The sequence below is a fragment of the Budorcas taxicolor genome, chromosome 7, assembly GCF_023091745.1.
Source record: "Budorcas taxicolor isolate Tak-1 chromosome 7, Takin1.1, whole genome shotgun sequence".
NCBI classification, from domain to species: domain Eukaryota; kingdom Metazoa; phylum Chordata; class Mammalia; order Artiodactyla; family Bovidae; genus Budorcas; species Budorcas taxicolor.
This window is the reverse complement of record NC_068916.1, coordinates 30,067,932-30,072,959: the sequence shown is the minus strand read 5'-3', so window position 1 is coordinate 30,072,959 and position 5,028 is coordinate 30,067,932.

Sequence of the window (5,028 nt, the reverse complement as noted above, 5' to 3'; positions counted from 1 at the left end):
GAACTGAATTTGTTGGTACCTTGATCTTGGACATCTCAGCTTCTAAAACTGTGAGAAATAAATGTTTATTGTTTAAGCCACCCTGTTCATGGTAAGCAGCCTGAACTGATTAATACAGGAACTGTTCAAGAAAACTAACTCCCTAGTTTTCGTGAAAGTGATTCTGTTAGCCTTTGATATCTTTACTTGAAATAATGGATTTGGACGACATTGTGATCTCTAAAGTAGAGGTTTCCACACTTTGCTGAGTGTAACAGTCACTTACAGATAGTACATTTTTTTGAAAGAAAACCCTTGAGCTCTCTACTCCTAGCGCTTCCGATGGAGGAAAAGAGTTAATTAGAGGAGTTAAGAAGTTCTTTAAGGAGTTCTTAGAAGACTCCTCTAATAATTCTCATATATCACCAGGTTTGGGATGCGTTACTTTGAAACAACTGCTCTAAGTTGTCCTTGAAGGTGGTGACTTTTAAAAAATATGTTTATTTCACTACACTGGGTCTTAGTTACAGCACTCAGAATCTCTGATCTTCATTGTGGCATGCAGGGTCTTTTTAGTTTGGCATGTGGGATCTAGTCCCTTGACCAGGGATTGAACTGCAGTCCCCTGCACTGGGAGCATGGCATCTTAGCCACTGGACCTCCAGGAAAGTCCTGAAGGTGGTAACTTATTAGGTAAACTTCTGAGAGTTGGTTACCGAGATGGCCCTTTAAAATATTCTCTTCCAGGGTACGGTACCTTAGTACTGTCCGTCAGGTGTTTCTGGTCCTCCCCTCCTCCGGACACATGATAGTACTGTACTTCCTGCTCACTTGTGTTGGGTGAGGCCATGTCACTCACCACCTACACCATTGACCTCTGACTCCTCTCAGTTTTTAGCTCCTGACTGGCCTGTCTCCACAGACCTGGGCCAACACCTGTCCAGTCTCCTGTTACATTCTTGACTCAGTGAGCAAACACCGTCAACGGGGTTTTGACACAAACAACCCCCCCCTTCATTGATCGTGCTCCCTCATCCAGTTATTCTTCTGTTTTTCCCCTTTTTGGCGAGGCATCTCGACATTTCTCCCATTTCTCTTGGCGAGAAAGAAGAGTTACAGTATTATCCTGTAGTATTCCAGTGGCTGAGTCATTGTGTAACATGATCACTGCTTGGCCCTTACAGGTCTTGCCTCTATATGTTTTGCTTTGAGGTCCAGGACTGTGATGGTAAAAGCTATATAGTATTTACTGCATTTGAAAGAAATTTATGTTTAGTCTTGTTTTGTGAGCATCCGTGGTTAAGTATGTTCAGATGTAAGGAAAAGTAAAAAACTGTTAGAAGTCAGGTGGTGTGATATTTAGGGGAATTATGGGCTAAAATCTTTCTCTTCACCAGGTCCCCAGTTAGTTAATAGGTTCTTGTCATACGACAGGGAGTGAAAAGTTCAGAATACCAAGGGACACATTCAGTCAGAAATGCCCTTTTGCTTTGCACTTAATATAATGTGGTTATTAGATACTATCCCCACTAGATTCTCAATTCTCTGCTGATGTAGCTTCTTTCCTTGAATTATTCAAAAAGCTTAAAGAGTGAAAACAGCTGAATGAGAGAAATAACTCTGTTTAAGCTCCATGATTTAATCTGGTCACTGCTTCATTTTTCATACACCAAAGAACATCAACAAAATGATGATATTCAAGCTCAATTTTACCTTTCACAGGACATTGAGAAATAGATTTTCTCTCTTCTCTAATAGAAATAGTCAAAGGTTCTCATGCCACAGAGAAAGACAAAATGATTAAAAATGATTGCTTGTGGTTGTTTCCTCCCCTGGTTATAGGCTATATAAATTACTCCTGGGAACAAAAGAGCATGTTTTATGCTGCACTGCTATCCAGGAGATGGCTCATTTTTATCCCAGAGGAAGGAAGGATGGCCATTTGGCCAAAGGCCAAGAAACCTTGGCCAAGTTTTCTAGGAGGCCCCTGACAAAGATAGGCCTGGGCAAAGAAGGGAAACTTTTGTTTATTAAATAATTTTTCTTTAAAAGTGGTCAGGTTGTGAATGAATTTTGTTTTAGATTTTTTTCCAGTATTTTGCAAATGAAAATTTAAAATCAATGAAATGAGTGAAAAGATGAAAAAATAGAAACTTTGGAAACAGGTTCCTCTCCCATGAAGCCTGGCTGAGAGAAAAAAATAGAGGAATAAATGGATGTTTAGCTTGTGTTTTTACGATTGGAGCAGCTTGAATGGGTTTGTTTGCTGGGGTAATACTCTCAGTGAAGATGAGGTCATAGCTACTGGAGAGAATGATGTGGAAGAAAGGAAATCCCTGGGGGAAATGAGCTAGGATTCCAAAGAGAAAGGAAAGTGGAAAGGAGAAAGGGCTAATTGGGAGAGATGATACAGACTTCCCTGGTGGCTCAGATGGTAAAGAATCTGCCTGCAGTGTGGGAGACCTGGGTTCAATCCCTGGGTTGGGAAGATCCCTTGGAAAAGGGAATGGCTACCCATTTCAGTGTTCTTGCCCAGCAAATCCCATGGACAGAGGAGCCTGGTGGGCTGTAGTCCACGGGCTTTCAAGAGGTGATATGTGTGAGGGAGGTGAGAAAATCATTCAAGTGATTGGCTGTAGGGTCTATGTTGAATTGAGACAAAAATGAACCGGGAGGGAGGCTGCCTGTGGGTTGCTTTTTATCTGGAAGAAAATGGAGCCACTGAGGGTGGTTCTGAAGAAAAGTTCAGTTCAGTTTACTCACTCTGTCAGGCCTCCCTGTCCATCACCAACTCCTGGAGTCTACCCAGACTCATGTCCATTGAGTGATGCCCTCCAACCATCTCATCCTCTGTCATCCCCTTCTCCTCCTGCCTTCAATCTTTCCCAGCATCAGGGTCTTTTCAAATGAGTCAGCTCTTTATATCAGGTGGCCAAAGTATTGGAGTTTCAGTTTCAACATCAGTCCTTCCAGTGAACACCCAGGACTGATTTCCTTTAGGATGGACTGGTTGGATCTACTTGCAGTCCAAGGGACTCTCAAGAGTGTTCTCCAACACCACAGCCCAAAGCATCAATTCTTCGGTGCTCAGCTTTCTTTATAGTCCAAGTCTCACATCCATACACAACTACTGGAAAAACCATAGCCTAAACTAGATGGATCTTTGTTGGCAAAGTAATGTCTCTGCTTTTTAATATGCTATCTAGGTTGGTCATAACTTTTCTTCCAAGGAGAAAGCGTCTTTTAATTTCATGGCTACAGTCACCATCTGCAGTGATTTTGGAGCCCCCAAAAATGAAGTCTGCCACTGTTTCCGCTGTTTTCCCATCTATTTGCCATGAAGTGATGGGACCAAATGTCATGATCTTAGTTTTCTAAGTTTTTCCAAGCCAGGCTTCAACAATACGTGAACCGTGAACTTCCAGATGTTCCAGCTGATTTTAGAAAAGGCAGAGGAACCAGTGATGAAATTGCCAACATCTGCTGGATCATCGAAAAAGCAAGAGAGTTCCAGAAAAGCATCTATTTCTGAAGAAAAGAGCAAGCATAATTACTTCAAACTTAATTTTGTTATATGACCTTCAGTTTTTCTTTAGGCAGTGTATAGTTAATGACATAAAAATTATTGAATAGTAATATGGTAGTTAAAAATGAAAGAAATCTTTCACCTGCTGTTACAATAAAGACCTTTTAAAAGACCTCTTTATATAAAAAGTGTTTCATAAGCAAATTGCTGTTTTAAAGAGCCCTTGGTAATGTAAGTTGTATTATGCACTTAGCTGACATTTTATGAATGCTTCATGTTAATCATACTACATTTTTCTTGGTATAGATATGGAAATCTGGTTAGCTCAAGATCTAAAAATTCAGTATTAATGCAACTCAACATTTTACTTTCAGATACATGTAGACTGTAAATTATAATCTTTATATATTTACATAGAGTGTTACATACAAAGGACAAAGTTTTCCCAAGTCAGATTGCTTAAAAATATAAAATCTAAATTTTATTTCAGAGGAAAACAAAGTTTTAACCAGCAAAGGTCTGAATCTTTACAATGATTTCAACACAAATAGGCAAGTTATATTTGCACATATGTCTGGATATCAGTACACTTAGGAAATTTCTTTCTCTAGTGGCAAAAATTAGATTTTATTAATTTCTTTCCATCCTTTGTGCTTTCACAGTAAACCTACAGTAAATAAATTGTGTGTAATACTAACTAAAGTTTAGAGGCCAAAAAGAATGTGAATGTAAATCAGCAGCATTCTCAACTGCTAGTCTATAAGTGTTCTTCCTAGTAGGCATTTCATCATTGAAGAGATATTATTCTCTAATTTTAAAAGAAACTTCAAAATAAGGAAAGTCTTGTGGGTTTGCATTATGTGTAAGCACAGTTGTCTATCTGTTTTCTAACAATGAGATCAAATTCCCACAAAAATTTATTATTTTAGCTGTGTACAATTTAGTGCCATTAATTACATCATGCAAATAAAATCACTGCCTAATTCTAGAACATTTTCATCACTCCCAAAAGAAATCCTGTCCCATAAGTCACTTACCTTCCCCCTCAAGACCCCAGCCTCTGGCAACCCCTAATCTGCTTTCAGTCTCGACTGATCTGCCTATAATGAACATTTCATGTAAATGCAACTACATGTGTAAACCTATGGCTGATTCATGTTGGTGTGTGGCAGAAAGCCACACAATATTGTAAAGTGCTTATCTTTAAATTACAATTAAGCAAATTTAATAAATGCAGTTACGTAATATGTGGCCTTTTGAAACTGGCTTCTCTCTTTTAACTTAATGTTTTCAAGGTGTATCCTAGTTGTATCATGTAAGAGTACTTCTTCCTTTTTTTGGCTGAATAATAACTCTGTTACATGTTTGTACCATTTTTCTTTATCCATTCTTCAATTAAGGAACATTGGGTTGTTTCTGCCTTTTGTCTATTATAAACAGCGATGCTATTAACGTTGGTGTACACACTTTTGTGTAGTTAGGCTCTGAAATTTCTCAGATAGAATTTCGGGATTACATAGTAA